Below are 16,906 nucleotides of genomic sequence, written 5' to 3'. Positions count from 1 at the left end.
CCAGCTGCAGCTCCCACAGCTCCTCCTTGCTGTGCTACTCAACACCCAGATCCATCCTTTCCCAAAAGAGCTGCAGCAATGCTCCCACGGTCACCAGGAATGAGGCACCCTCCAAAGTGTCATACTGGTGCCAGAGACTGCTCATGCCAAAGGGACAGTCTGAAGAGACATCCACAGGTCTCACATCTTTCTCACCGTTGTGAAAGGGTGAGTGGAGAAAAAGAGAGGGGTAGGCCCTCAGGGAGCAATGCAAATTAAAAAGTAATGGTCAAATTTTAATTCAAATGTTGCTAATAGGAGTTTGCAAGGAATCACTTAAGTAAATGACCATGTGCACAGAAAATTATAGCATCCATACACTGGCTGTGTACATCCTTTCATCTTTTTGCTACTTTAACATAGGGTTTTCCTCTCAAAGGTCAACATTAGAGCCTCATAACTTCAACCCTCATATTGCTCTGAAGAGTAAATTTTAGTTAAATAATGAAAGGTCAGCAGATTGAGAAGCCGTTGTTATCTGTGAGCTACTTTATACTCTTTCAAAGTCCCAAGTGCAAAGCTGAATGCCATGTACAATGCATAGTAGTGCAGCGTATTTGTCTCCCAGTGCCTAACAACATGTCAAAAGTGACAACAGACCAGTGGCCATTTATAAATATCCATAGTGCTGTGCCTCTTTTCAAGGTTAGATGAAATTGTTATGGGGAAATAATCAACTTCCCACAATTCCTTAGGAGTATCTACACTGACTCGTGACAAATAGTTTTACTGCTTTAGTTCTAAAATGCACATCAAAAAAAAAAAAAAGATGAGCATTAAATAATTGCCCAGGTCCACGGTACTGATATGTTGTGAAGGGAGCCAAGCGTAAGGTTCTTTAGCGTGCGGAAGACTGCCACAAAACAAGAATCACCTTCCCCTTCAATTCACCACCTTAAAAGCCAAACAGCAAGGGGATACGCTGTAGGATTTGACAAAACGCCATTCATGAGATACCTTGTCTGATCGCACACACAAATCTAGCGGGAGTTTCATCTTCACAGAGCTCAGAGGCCAGGGAAATCTTGAGAATAACACTAGCACATATCCTCCAGGTGCAGCTGTAGTTAGCAGAGCATTGTAACACAAAGCAAGAAAATGGGGAAATCAGAAACTGAAGATGCAGCACAGCGCCAGCCTTTCCTGACTTCAGCGGTACAGCCTTGCTCTAACACCTCATTCTTTACACGAAAGTGCTGCATTGCCTAGGTGTTATATTACGACTGGGCACCTATAATTTCTGAGGAACAAGACCCACAATAAAAAAGTAAACATGGACACTGAATTTCCTTTTATTTCACACACAGCTACTCTGATATTTGTGGTTTGTTTCTGCTCTTCACTTGGATTTTTACTTTGGCAAGTATACTACATAATACAGATTATATCTGATTATTTCTGGTCCTCTATCTCACCTCTTCAAGCAAGTGGCACATTCATTCACATTTCCTTTCCCGTACAGTCATATCTACAGTCTAGCAACACAGGTATTACATAAATATGTTGTTGGCTGAATGAACAGAAACCGAATTTCAGCAGTTCAGAGCCCCAAAATCAAGGCACAGCGGTGTCTGAACCTGCAAACTGGACAGACTTGCTGGGGTTTTGTAGTTTTATCCCTGCTTATTTTTTTCAAGTATTATACAGATGCATACATACCTACATACATATACAGTCAAGGACATACAAGAAAGTATCTCTAAGTAGAAGGATCCAAAACTTTAACGTAACAATGCATCTTGACATTTTTATTCACTTTCTGAATCTTTATACCATCATTTATTATATGATTATTGTAACAATAAAGAAAGTGGAGGTTCCACTGCTCCTTATAAAAGCAAAGACACATGTCACCATACATTGATGTCTACAGCTTTGGCATCTACTCTAAGCTGGACATCCCTGTATAATCAATCCAGAGCTAGAGACAGAAGCATCCCCAGGAGGTAATACCTGAATTTTAAGCGTGCAAGAGTAGATTGCTCCCTAAGGGAAAGAGCTACATTAGCGGAGACATGACTTGGTCCCTGGTTTGCCATTCCTTTTGGGAGACTGCCCTCTGGAGAATCTGACATGACCACAACACTGGAACAGGCCTAACAGGAGGTCAGTGCTCTACAACCATGGCTGCTCTAGGACTGATAATATATGTGTATAACTAAACCAAGCTAAAATATATCCACTGACTTATTCTCCGCTGAAAGGTTGACCTCTAAGATCTCAGACATTTGCCAGGACTCAGCAGAGGAGTGACTTTCAGGTTCAGATATAACACTAAAGTCAGAGGAAGAAGCAAAAGGACATTTGAGAAACACTCCCCCTAGCTATTATTTCAGGAGCTTTTAAAAATGTTACCATTTATGGCAGCGGCATATCTAGACTGATTTTTAAAGCTTTCTTTAAACAATGAACTTTATCCTGCAAAGAAAAAACAAATTAAAACCTAGAGGACTCGGGCAGACTTCCTGAATTTAAACCGCATCACTGATTTATTTTCTTGTTGTAGACAATTCGCTTTAATAAAGGGACAGAGAAATAGTCTGAAGCTTATAGATCACACTCCATAGCTGTAAAATAACTTTTCCACATTTTTCTCCAGGTTGTCTGCAAGAAAGAAATCTCAGGTGTCCCATCTATCTCCTCCTTAATTATTCATTTTTACTAGGCATGAACCTAGGAGATTCGTCCATAAAATAAATAAAGTACAAAATAAATGCCAAACATAAAAACTTCATTAAAAACTATTGAAATTGTTACCCCCTAGCGATCATTGTTATGAAAAATAGAGTGATATTTTATAGTCTAGCACTCCTCTCCTACAATGACTCTATTAGGATAAGCCATAATTTGGCATTTTCTCATAATTTTAGTGTGGGTCATAATGCTGCTTACGTGCAGACTGTTGTATTCCTAGTGCCCAGCAGAAGAGCAAATTAGTTTATAATCACTTCTACAGATCTGTTTGGACAAAAGAACAGAAGAACAGATTTTTAGGAGAGCTTTTCTGGCAGCTAAGATCAGTCTGATAAGGGATTATTTTACTTTTTTTTTTTTTCATACACCACTGCTTAGTGTGATAGTTTTAAATGTGAGTTCTTAACAGGATTTACTGTATATCCAAGTTAAAAAATGCTCATTAGACTAAATCATATTTGAAAACAGAAGCAAGAACTACTCTTGAGAAAGGTAATTGCTTCAGCAAATTCATTACTTTAAAGTACTTTCAGTATTTAATGTCAATAGTACTGAACAGACTAGCATTGTTTTTTTCAGAAACATGAAAAAATAATGACTGTAAAATGTCATCTGTGATGAAAAAAACCACATGAACTGCAAAAAATAAGAGTATGATTTCCACATGCCATTCAGATTATTTTAATTTTTATTTGCTCTGACTTTCAGAAATAACGTAAACTTCCTAATACCAATAAAATTAACAGAAAATGTTGTTAATCTATTAATGGAGGTCTTAGTCCAAAACAATTAAAATAAAATAATTTTGTGTTTTGCTATTTTCAAAAATAGCTCATTGATTCTGAAAATTTTTGGGGTACTTCTATAACTAAGGAACAGTCATTCTAGAATATGGCATTTTTACAGGCAATAATATGCAATGGTCCTTTCTGGTATTTATTTTTTAAAAGAAAATTAAAAATTAAACCTGTTTCAGATTTGTGAGGTACAGTATTCCTGACCCCTCTCTAGTAGCTAAGCTCTTCAGTCATTTTCATCTATACAAGCTGTTTTTCACTGTAAACACAGGACAATGTAATGACAGTAATGCTGTGACAGGAGGGTGGGTAATACGCACTGTCCTTAAACCACTAAGCAGAAAACGCATCAAATGATGCAGGGCATAAACTCAAAAGTCAAGAAAGGCATGAGATAAGACTGGTGAGCACTGTCCTTGCACTGTTGTAATGAAGAATCTCCTAAATCCCCACTTTTTAGCTGTTTACATCCCATCCCATCCCATCTCCTTCCCTAATATTAGGCAGAGGGCCTGACTGCACTTAATTCCCGCAATCCCCAAAGAGCAGTTTCCAAGACTGTTGTGCCAGCGAAGAGTAAAGAAGCCTTTGTGCTCATCTAAATTATACTATGAACAGGAGTGGCTAAGTAGGATGAAAAGTTAATGCTTTTCTCAGGTGTTTCCAGGGCGCCCTTTGTGTTCCGCAACCCAGCTTCCTAGTATACCATGTATTGTTATGACAACGGACAAAATATGCAAAATATTAATTATTTACTTGTCATAAATGAGATTTTCTGGGTTTCCCCATATTCTGAGAATGTAACCATAGGCATAGAAACTTTTTTTTTTTATTCTCTTAAGGTGTTTTTGAACCAAAACTAGAAGAAGAGAGATTTACACAGCCTTCATATGCACAGCATGCAGCGGTGTAACAAGATGGCACAATATTACTCTTCCTCCTTCCTTATTTAAACTTATATCTTCTCTCAGATACAGTTATATTTGCTCTTAACATCTCTGGCAGATGTTCTGGGATGAATGATGCAATTAAGAATCCAAAATTCCCATTTCTTCCAGATGCTTATTTTCTCGGTATTCACTCACTGGAAATATACTTACTTTCCACTCTGCGGTGTCTAGCAGTTAGCACACCTTTTTGGGTTGCATTTCACAAAATTTCCACAGTTAATCTGACACATGCCAATGCATCTTAGATGAAAGTTCAGCACCAGTAAACTTTTTTCTTATCAGTAGTAAATTTACATAACATAACTGAGCAAAGTTTTAAATAAGTATTTTACTTTTAAAATCTTTTCATTTTCTTGTTCATATGTACAATACTTTCTGCTGTCACCTTTTGAAAACTTAACTTTGGTTTTCCTTAGTGTTCCAGTTCCTTGGAGGAATCTAATGATGATTTCAGTCTTTTCCACGATTCATTGTCTTCACTGAGACTGGATTACAGGCTTAACCACTTCATCCTTGCTCCCCTCTCATCAGACACATACGTAGTCTTGGGTTCAGATCCTGGATCCAGAACATTTCTGACCTTCCCAGCAAGTCAGCCAGTCTCCTTATAAGCCCTAGCTCTCCTCTCAGACATGGTCCTGGAGGACAGGCCCAGCTGAAGCAATTCTAAGAACTTCCACCTAAAAATGCAATGGCACAACGCATCCAAGATTTGTGTTGGTCTTAACAGAACAGTTTTCTCAAGCATATCCTTTCTGCAGCTCTGCATTCACCCAGAATAACCCACGTATTCAGCTTTATATCTCAGTCATTCAAGGACACTTGATACTGAAGCTAGAATAATTTTGCAGAAAGAATTCTAAGTCTACTGCATTTACTTGAGAACAATTTGAGTACAAGAGTTATACAAATCTATGGGGAAAAAAAGAACAAGACAGACTTGGCAGCTCCTGCCTCAGCCTCCTCATCACTGCAGACAGAATTCTTGCTCAACCTGGTAAAAGAGCGCTGCACAAAGCAGACTGCTCTTTTATGATTTTCCTGCTTTCTGCCTTCTAAACCCTCAAGCCAGCCTCCATTCTCCAGTATGCCATGGCTTTGCTCCTGTCTGTGTGGAGAAGCGGGGTTTTCTTGGTCACAGTTAAATGGTACTTTCACACTTTAATGGAAAGGTCAATATTTCTGCATTATCCCTCTGCAAAACTCCATATTTTAGTTCAACTATGAGAAACACAGCAGACATCAAATCCACGTTTTACAACCAAACCTTTTTTAACACAACAGAATGATATTTGCAGAACAATATACAGATATAAATGACTCTGTCACGGACCAAATTTCACTGGCTTCTGAATTGCAACATGAGACTTCATTTGAACAGCAGAAATAAAATAAGACCTTTACAATTTTATTTGGACATTATGACCACGATACAGGAGAAGAATTATTAGGCAGATAAAACAATATCCAAACAGTCCTCCTGCTAAGAGACTTTCCAAAAATTCCAGAAGGTTTCCAATAGGCTGCAAACTCCTTGGTATATGAATTCAGGGAAGTATTCACACCTACACAGAAAGGCTGAGTTCCCACTTTGTGATAGGAATGAGCTCTGAAGGGTGTTTTGGAGTACTTAAGAGAGATACCTGAAACTGGATGTTGTGGACAATTTCCTGAGTTTTCAGTTAGGTTTGAAAAGCACGTAGTATTTTGTGAAGCTCCCATAAATAAATTATAATCATCTAAAAAAAACCTGAAATGGTCCACGTAAGCTATTTCATCAGTGATGACCTTGCCTTTTTCTCTTTCATCCAAGCCTCTCCTCATATCTCTGTGTGCACGTGCATGCACACATGCATGTGTACAGATGCAAGCTTCACTTCTTTGGAGCTGTTAGAATCATAGAATAGGATCATAGGGTCATTTAGGCTGGAATCATTTAGGCCTTTAAGATCATTTAAGTACAACTGTTAATCCATGTTCTGGTTTCAGCTGGGATAGAGTTAATTTTCTTCTTAGTAGCAGGTGCAGTGCTGTATTTTGGATTTCGTGTGGGAACAATGTTGATAGCACACGGGTTTGGTTGCTGCTGGGTAATGTGTATACTAAGTCAAGGGCTTTTCAGTTCCTTAGGCCCTGACAGCAAAATGGCTGGAGGAGCACAGGGAAACGGGGAGGGGACACAGCCAGGACAGCTGATCCGAACTGGCCAAAGTGATATTCTATACCATATGACGCCATGCTGGTATATAAGCTGGAGGAAGAAGAAGGGGGGGGGGGGGGACGCGTGACGGGATGGGGGACGGGACGGGGGGACGGACATGTGGCATTATGGTGTTTGTCTTCCCAAGTGAACGTTACACATGATGGAGCCCTGCTCTCCTGGGGATGGCCAAACACCTGCCTGCCCATGGGAAGTGGTGAATGAATTCCTTGTTTTGCCTTGCCTGCATGCACAGCTTTTGCTTTACCCATTGAACTGTCTTTATCTCGACCCACAAGTTCTCCCACTTTTACTCTTCCAGTCCTCTCCCTCATCCCACTGTGGGGGGAGTGAGCGAGTGCATGGTGCTTAGTCACTGGCCCGAGGTTAAACAATGACAATCTGGGACTGCCAAGTCCAGCACTAAACCATGTCCCTAAGCACCACATCTACACATTTTTTAAACATCTCCAGGCATGCTGATTTCACCACCTCCCTGGGCAGCCTGTGACAATGCTTGGCCACCCCTTTCACTGAAGATTTTTTTTCCTAATATCCAATCTAAACCTCCCGTGGCACAACTTGAGGCCATTTCCTCTTGTCCTGTCGCTTGTTACTTGGGAGAAGGGACCGACCCCCACCTGCCTACAGCCTCCTGTCAGGCAGCTGTAGAGAGCGGTAAGGTCCTCCCTGAGTCTCCTCCTCTCAAGACCAAACAACCCCAGTTCCCTCAGCCGCCCCTCATCAGACTTGTGCTCCAGAGCCTTCACCAGCCTCATTGCCCGTCTCTGGACATGCTCCAACACCTCGATGTCCCTCCTGGAGTGAGGGGCCCAAAACTGAGCCCATCACCAGTACAGGGGGATGACCACTGCCCTTGTCCTGCTGGCCACACTGTTTCAGATACAAGCCAGGATGCTACTGGCCTTCTTGGCCATCTGGGCACACTGCTGGCTTGTGTTCAGCCAGCTGTCAGCCAGCACCCTCTGGTTTTTGCAGCTTAGGCTCAGATCAGTTCCCTTACCTTCTAAAAAGATGAGACCTGTTTACAAATTTACATCGAGTCCTTTATGGTTGGCCTCCATGATCTTAAGGGTTTTTTCCAACCTAAATGATTCTATGAGTCTATGATTCAAAACCTACTACAGTGAAAGACTGCCCCAATAAGCCTTAAAATGGCAAATCCCCCTCAGCCTCCCAAAGTAGAGAAATAAAACTTTTTGTTCAGAAAGGAACTTTACAGATTGCAACCCAAAACACAGGAAGGATTTTTCTGCTGCTATTCCCCAGAATAGCTGACTGTTTCTGAATGTTTCCTTGCCACTTGTATGACTAAAGAACAGCTGTTCTAAAATATGACATTGTACAAGCAATTACTTAACACCGCTATAGAGTAAATTCAGTGAAGAGTATCAAGAGAGAAGGGCATAGTCTTTAGACATTACCAGCAGAAAATTAATGCAGATGAAAGTCAGATTAACATATCCCCTGAATGCTGCTGTAATAATCTCCACACGGGATGTCATTTTCCAGGCACAAACCTCCCAATGTGAATATGTGAGCTCCCCTGAGCAGGATAATGGAGGTGTGCAGTAGATACCATACAGGGCAGTCATCACTGCATGTATGGAATGTATGTAGTATGTATGGAATGTATATTGGAAAGCCTGAGGGGCAGTGCAGAAAACCTTTAAGACTAGCACTGGGGTACATGGCCTCCATACCTGAAACCAGATCTAGACTTTGAAGACAGAATTGGCCCTAATCATGCCATTACAGTCATTTTACATATCTGGATACTGTTAAGGATCATACTGTTAATTATAATGTGATGTTGACCCTATAAAAATGGCACAATCTCAACATGTTGAATTTGGGAAAACATAATGAAAGGGAAACTGTAAAGTATTCAGATTATCTTTTCAATTATATTTTTGTTTGATAGTCCCAGATATTAATAAAATTTTATGAGTGTTTCTCTGAGGAAAAAGGAAAAAACAAACTTGTCATACCAGTAAAGAAAAATCTGTTGGGTTTCTCCAGGATTCCAGGTCACTAAACAGTCTTTCTCCTCCTCCCTGATCACAGCTGCATCTAACATCCATTGCTTTCCTTTTCTACTCTAAGGAAAAGTTTATTTCAGATGTTATCTATCACATAATATACATTAAGGCAAATGAAAAGTTCAGAATATAACTGTAAGCCTAGAAAATAATATTTTAAATCTGGAAATGCTAACAAAAATATACTACTATATGCTACATTAATTGAGCACTTAAGAAGTTAATGAAACAACAAGGAAAATTCTGAACACCAGATCCAAGAGAGTGGTACTATTAAACCAAGGGTATTTGAATAAAGACAACCATCTAGGGGGGCTAACTGTTTCTTTCATACTATTTTTATGGGTTTAGTCAAAACTGTGGCATGCAAATGTAAGCACTGTTTTCCTAGGTATAAGGACAAAGGAATCTAGCAAACTGCATTACTTAGTTTACATAACAAATCAGCAGGACTAATTTGAAACCAAAAATATAAAACTGGAAAAGTAGATCTGATTCCAGTATTAGGAAAATGTCAACATTTACTCATGATAGGAAAAAGTAACAGCAGGGCAAGCATATTATCAGTGTTTTTTCAGCCCTAACATCTTACAATATTTTCCTAACAAAAAAGCAAAGGAAAGCTTAATCTTCCAAAACAGAAATTAGCTAAAAAAACAGCTGATCAGTGAGCCAGCTATCTAAAGGAAGATAACACTAATAAATAAAAGGGTTGAAAATGTTAAGAAGTTTGGCATTTCAAGCTGTAAAATCAACTATGTAACTTCTACAAGAAAATAATCTTTTGTGCAGTCATCTCCTTACCACTGCAACACAAGTTCTGAATGTATCTAAGGAAAAGATCCTGGGTACTCATTCATGGAAAGTTAATAAAAATTTGACATTAGGATGACAAGATCAGGCCCAAAATAAAGAACTACTAACCACTTCCCTTTTTATGTGTCTTAAAAAAACATCAAGAAACCATACTTGCCAAATACAAACAGAAATATTTTGAAGTGATCAATGTAAAGGAAAACGCATAGTATCTCATTACGACTTCCCAACTTCTCACTCCATGGCTGCCTCAAGGACAGACAAGTTCCATCACCAAGGCGGCAGCGGGAATGGGGGCAAAAATGAAGGCAGCCATTTGCTGTGATGGAGCTGGCAGCACAGGGAAGAAACAGGCATAACTCTGCTATTGCCATGATTTTGGCACCCATGTCCCAGTGAAGCATCAGAACTATTGGCATATTGGCAATCAGAGAAAATTATTTTCCATTATACCCTGGCAGAAGGCCAAGGAATGTTATCTACTGAATTCTAACAGATATTGTATTAGCATTTTAGATTGCAGTGACAGATACCAATATGAAAGTGTTCAACTGAGTGTTCTATTTTATCTTCAAGCAAATAGCAATTTTGGGATCAAGTTCTGATCCTGATATAACTGAAACTTCCAACTAATGCCCAAGCTAGATAAGAATATCTCATATCTTTCTTTCCCGTGCCTGCTAAAATAACTATCATCTTCCTTTGTTTCTATATTTAAACATTGATTACACTCAGAATTAAATTAGTGAAAGCTGCACACAAAGCATTCTCATTTAAGAGAATCTATCTCTGGGACAAACTTCCATAGTAGATAAGATTATCCATGTTTGAGACATTGAGCATATATGACAAAAGTTTGCTGAAGCAGGATTGACAGATTGACAATAGACAAGTGGATGCCTCCATCTCATATTTTGACCGATCCCACTAACATCTTCCAGCCTCACCTGGTAGCTCCTAAGACCTCCCTCTTATGTATATATGGTATCCACATACCTCCCTCTGTGTGCTTGAAAATTCCCTCATCTAAATATTACACAGTTTTCTCCTACCTAATTCCAGTAGTAAAGAACCTGGGAACATGCAGAGCAACTCTTAATAGACTTTGACAGGCCCACACAACCAGAAGGTGCATGCTGAACACATACAATTTGCCCAAAGGGCCAGATCTCTCACCAAATGTTACGGTACAGGCATTTCAAAAAAGCACAAACTGAGGAAAAAATGGCACTGCTCCTGCTTACCCTTTATATTAAAGCCCGCATCATAGAACTGGGATATCTGCATTTGGTACCCTCTTCAGCTCAAAGAGGTTCAAACCACTTACCTCATGTCCCCAAAGAATGCCATTACCTCCCATAGGACTTCTTTAGGAAGGAAAGAGAACAAGAGGGAGCGTGTGGCTGTCTAGTGGTTACTTAGCTGGAAGGAGGGTTGTCTTTTTACTGGTTTCTGTCCCCTGCACTAAATGTACTTACTGCTTTTAAAATTGAATACAAACACCCTCTCTTTCTGCATTATGAGCGCTGTCTTCTACACAGTGTAAAATCCTCAACAGAAAGGACAAAAAGTATATTGGAACTAAAAACACTGTAACTTCATGACGAAGGCAATTCTACAGGAAGACAAAGGTTTGAATACTTCAGAGGTCTTACATGTATCAGTTATCTAGACACTGAGACTCCAAACACTAGGAATGTAGATCTCAAAGACCAAAATGACAGGCAACCCCCTTATTTTCCTGAATAAAGTAAACTAGACAGCATTATTTAGCTGCAATATGTTGTAGGTATTTACCCAAGCTTCTGAACATTGTTGTTGGTAACTTGCACAGTCTAAATGCAGTCACAAGACACCACAGTAAAGGACTTGCACAGTTCTTCACCAGCTCTTCTGAATGATTGCAGCCTCTAGTGTGATTCTCAGCAGTGCAGTTACATATATTCTGCGGTGTTCCAGCTGATATAATGTTCAAGAATTTTTAATACGATTTTTCATACCAAATGCAATGAGACCGAAGTCAGCCAGAGGTCTGTAGTAGACCATTTCTTACAAAGTACCTTAAAACTTCAGCAAGACTAGTAATTCAAAGTCATTTATTATAAACTAGACACAGACATATTTTAAAACAGAGAAAACTCAGCGGTGCTAAGTAAAGCCGAACAGAAATAAAAGAGCCTATAAACAAATCTGCCCTTGGCAGGACGGATTCTTCTTTCCGAGTCTGCCCTCAGACCAGAACCCCTCAACACAGTCACATCTGGCTCCTTAAGTCCCTTCCTTTCCATCACCTCAAAAGGCTATCTGTTTGTCTCTTCAGCAGTCTTGTCAGTTGTCCCCCAGACTTTGCTCCTGCTGTAAGCTTCCTGCAAGCCAGCCTCTCTCCTTTTCTACCTGACCACCCACGTGCTCTGGAGGCTTTCTCCCAGCCTAATCAAGACAGTTCCATTTGGTCTACAGCAAGCAGTCAGCACAAGAAAAACAATGTCTTAACCCTCAGTGCTCAGAAGCATCTCCACTTAGGCTTGCCTTTAGTAAACTTCAAGGTACATTTACCCACATCCATAATATATGATATTTCTGATAATAAAGCTTTGTCCTAGGAGTCCAGGGATTACAAACCAGTACAGACATCTGAACATGGAGTCATACATATAGCAATAGAGTTACACACAGGCAACTGGGTGAATTTCAGTTAGTGGACAGCTGTAAGAAGAAAGTTTGGCTAGGAGAAAATCTATCCAAGGATCAGAGGATCAACAGTATCTGTAAGGCACCATACACAGCGCTGTTTGGAAAGCATTGCACCATCATGTCTCAAGTCCCTCGAACTTCCCTAATGATACAAAAGAACCACAAATATGACATAAATCACTTATTAAGCCATCTAAACAGCTGTCCTAACTCACCAGTGAATTTCACCCTTTGTGCATGAAACAGGCATGAGGGCATCGAGGCAATGCACATAGGCCATTACCATGGCTTTTAACAAAGTGCTATATTATCTCTCCTCAGAACAAATCAATTCCACAGCCCAAGGGTCAGGCAGAGCCAGAAGCCTCTCACATGCTGATTCAGTGCAGCGTTAGCATTACTGCACTTGCTAAGAGAGCCCTGCTGAGTGCTAGAAAACCAAAGAACAAACTTGTACCACCCTGTCTGTCTGCAAGGGCCACATACTCACTCTCCCGAACCGGGCACGCTACTGCCCATACTGGCCTACAGTATCACACTTGATTAAATTTGTTCATTACAATGAGATTTCTTCCCCTAAAAATAGTTCACATTCTCAAAGATACATGGGACGCGTGTTAAACTATACTGAGCCCTGTTCAGGGCTTGCCATCTTTTGGTTCATTTTCCTGATAGAAAACATGACAAATCTTGACCTAAGACTTAAAGATCTTCCAGAGCAAACAGGAACAATGAGATATACAAAGAAAATAAGATACCTGTGGACAATGATTACAATTAAGCTGCATTTCTAACTGTTTCACAAAGAGTTAAAATCTCCAGACTGTTCCTTAGGCTTTCCAGGACTGTTCCGCACATTTTATTTGTACTCTTTTCACAAAACAAAAGGAAAGAGACCTGGTGAATTGGGAAGAGGATGACCACTATCAAAAGTCCAGCCATGGATATAAACACATCAGCTCCACCTGAAAGCATGCCACTGCTGCCACTGGGTTTCTTGCTTCTCATAGTCGTACCCATTCCCAAACTCCAGGCACATGCATAGCACAGGCTACATCCACATCACAGCGTGGGTGCCAGCAGTGCTGCTGCCCCAGCAAGGCAGTTGAGAAAGGCAGACTCTTCTGGGAAGGGTGATCTAACTAGCAGCTTTAGAGGCTCAGCGGCTCCTCCACTCATCTGGGCTTCAGAGCTGCTACTCCGCTGCCAGGAGAAACCAAGATTTATTTTCTCCTTGTGAATAGCAAGATGTGCCCTCAGTAGTGCAAATTGACAGACAAGTAGGCGCAGCAGTTCCTCATTACAAACAATAAAGGGTTTAGTTTGTTTTAACTATATGATAGGCATCAATGAAAAAGTTCAGCTTCTGCGTGAAATTTTTAAAATTAAAATAAACTATCATGCCTTTTCATCTAGTATGTCCCAAAATACTCAACTACTTTGTTTATCTACATGGAGTGGTTTATGGTTCCATAACAAATTCCTTCTGGCAAGCAAGCATTCATGATTACCCATATTTTTAAACAACTTTTTATTTTCTCCAGGGATTTAAAATTAATATAAAGTTTATTGTTTTGTATTTTGAGGAATGTTAAACTATGCTCAGATTCAAAAGCACCCTTAATTTATTTAGATTATCTTATTGCATTGTCAATGTAAAAAAGAACTTAATAATTGCAAAAAGCTCACAGAAACCCAAATTTGGAAAGAGGTTTTTTTTAATGGTAAAATGTGTCTCACAGTAGCCTGCTATCTACAGAGGAGTGCTTGTAAGGGGCTGTCAGTGTATTTCTTTCCCAAAAGGACTAGTTCAACACTTAAAACCTTAAACATGGGCCGTGATACAGTGGTCACACAATCAATTCATGTTGCTTGTGACAGAAATAGCAAACAGGCAGTGATGCTGAACTGATGCCTGCCTGCCGTATCTGTCAGTGAACACTGTATGTTTGCATAGGTTTATTTGTTTTCCAAGTGCGAGCAATAAGTAGGAGGATCAGGATCGGTCATATAATAAAATACCCTTATGGATTTCTATCAGCCACCCTAAAGGTGTATCAGTTTTTAGACTTATAACCTTGACAACATCCTTTTGCAGACTGATAATGCCACTCTCGTCTTCTCACACATAGCTAACTGCAGCATAAAGGGATCTGGTTCTGCGGGCCGATTCACAGGTGCCTGTGCTCAGGTACAGCACACATCACCATAGTATCAGGGTCCCAAGTAAAATGAAAAAGCAGAGTTGCTGTTTCTTTCCAGAAGACAGGCTAAAAGGAATGTAAGTATGTGCATACCCAGGAACTACACAGGAGAACTCAATCCTGTGTGCGGCAAAAAAGTGAGCTTTGTGTGTTGTTTTAAACAGTGTGAGTGCCTACCTCTTTTAGCTCTTGGACTTTTTGTCTGGACTGATGAAACCTTAACAATCATTGAAGATAAATGGAGCAAAAGTGTCTTCTAAACCAGTCTTCTCAAGAGAAAGGACAGACCTGGTGCCCATACACCTGACGCTGAAAAGCTGTAATGTGAAATTTCAGTTTGTATCCCTGGTGGCTGCTCAACCGGACCTCAGAGCCTGCTTCCCCATGCCCTGCCTCCGCCTCTGGTTTTCTTGCTGCTGACTTGGGATTTCTCATTTGTGCCGTATCCCCAAAACAAGCACAATGAGCCTAGAGACGGCTTGTCAGAGTCAGCTGTTTATAACCCCATGGAAGCCTGTCTGGAAAGCAGAATGCTCATTAAACAATTTTTCACAAATTGATGATCTTTCCTTCTTTTTCTTTTCTTTTACAATAGCCCTCTGAAAAAGAGGTGGGTTTAAGAGTTGGTGCAACTGACGCATAATATGACTAAGTCAATACAAAAGTAAAGATTTTTTTTAAATGTAGGTTATCGTTTTTTGAAATTGTAGGGGCTCCTTCAAAGTCATTAGGGATTTTCATGTCAATATATTAGTAAGGACTTCTATAAATTAAGATTAATGATGCTAGGGATAATTATCACTGAAGAAACTCGCACATTTCTCAGTGTTTGGAAACTCCATGCAAAGGTGAAGTGTCAAATTCTCCTTGCATGTATCTTAGCTCAGTTTCTGCTATTAGAGCAGGGGGAAGATTTTCTGTGATACAATGAGAAATTAAACTCCCAGTATCTTGGAAATCAATGGTAGTTGAGCTGCATAACTCTGATTTGTACTTTGTAAAATAATCCCCCATATACAGTGAGTGCACCTGATCTGCAGACCTACCAAATCCACAAGCCAAAATCCTTCTGAATATTATTTCTTTCCAAAAGAATCTAAAGGTAAAATAGCTGTTTTTCGAAATTAAATGCTCAATTCAGCTTATTATTATTTTTGTTCCCTGCAAGACTTCTTCATATATTTTGCTAAAGGCATGAAAAGTGACAAATTAAAGAAAAGAAAAATTAAAGCTTTTTGTTAACTTGCAGGAATGTAAAAAATAATCCCTACAGTTGATAATCTGATTTTGCAGGGGGACTCGTGTGCATATTTCTTTTATCTAAAACCATCAAATTCATTATTTCTCAAGTTATTTCTGCTCTAAGGCTGGGGCTCAAATGCCAGGTACTGTCCAGATAATTAATGGTATAGCTCTGCTGGGGTTTCCTTTTCATGAATATACCTGGAAAGTTAAAATTGGTGGAGGATTGTTTCATTTTCAGTTATGAACCACTGATTCCCCAAATAGTGCTTAGAACTATAATTTGTTTCTGTGGAATACTTAGTGACAGGTTTTTACCCATGAGTTTTTCAAAAAGAGTACAAGCATACTTTTACAAAGTTGGAATTCGATTGAGGCAAACACAGCTTGACCAGCCCTTGTGGATGGAATCAAAATGGTCTGGAGATGAGCTTTCTGATTTTTAAAGAAAGATAATCAAAGACAAAAGAATTATGAATCTAGGCTAGAATATCTTGGCTCTTCTCCAATAGACAACTAAACTGGCAAGCCACAGCACAAGTCCATATTCTGGTTCAGAGGGGGAACAAAGGCAGAGCAAAGAGTGTCAGCATGATTCCTGCCTGGCACGATATCCGTCTTTGGTGGCCTGCAGGACCACATCAGAATCTGTTTTTTCTGCAGCCAAATCGCAACTCACAAAAGACTTTGCAGAAAGTGTTTCTGCATCCTGAAGTCCTAATCAGTGAGGTATTTTGAAGCAAGATATCTTCACACAGCAGAAAAATATCTAGCAGCTAGATATATAAAATACCTGCTCATGAAATCCTATCAGAGGAGAAGTTATAAAATGTACACGAACATCGATGAACTGAGGGGTGTTCTTGGAATCCTTCCCCAGTATTTAACTCCTTAGCTCTCAGTAATGTTCATCTCTCACCATTACTTTACCCAAGTTGTTAAGAGTTTATTCTGATCTTAAATAAGTGGATAAAGAGCCAACACAGACCATATGCAGATGAGACATGGACTTCAAAATCATATTATACTGCAGATCACATTTTAAGTTACATTAGCCTATAAGAAGGTATTAATACATGAATCTAGAGAGCTTGTTCCTTGCGTTAGGGGTTTACAGAAACACACGCACGATAAAAAACCTTTCTACAAGCTTTAATAAACCATCACAGCTTCTGCTGGTGTGTATACATTTTAAGGGCTGGAATGA

The 16,906-nt window shown here is 39.7% G+C and overlaps 1 protein-coding gene across 2 annotated transcripts in view; it reads right to left on the bottom strand.

Annotated features, from left to right (window-relative positions):
- TAFA2 (TAFA chemokine like family member 2) overlaps nucleotides 1–16,906 on the bottom strand; it is a 191,793-nt gene that overhangs the window by 38,574 nt on the left and 136,313 nt on the right. The window lies entirely within an intron of this gene.

The sequence above is a fragment of the Falco rusticolus genome, chromosome 5 (genome assembly GCF_015220075.1).
Source record: "Falco rusticolus isolate bFalRus1 chromosome 5, bFalRus1.pri, whole genome shotgun sequence".
Taxonomy (NCBI): Eukaryota; Metazoa; Chordata; class Aves; order Falconiformes; family Falconidae; genus Falco; species Falco rusticolus.
The sequence above is the reverse complement of the archived record's forward strand: the minus strand, read 5'-3'. Positions and strand labels throughout refer to the sequence as shown.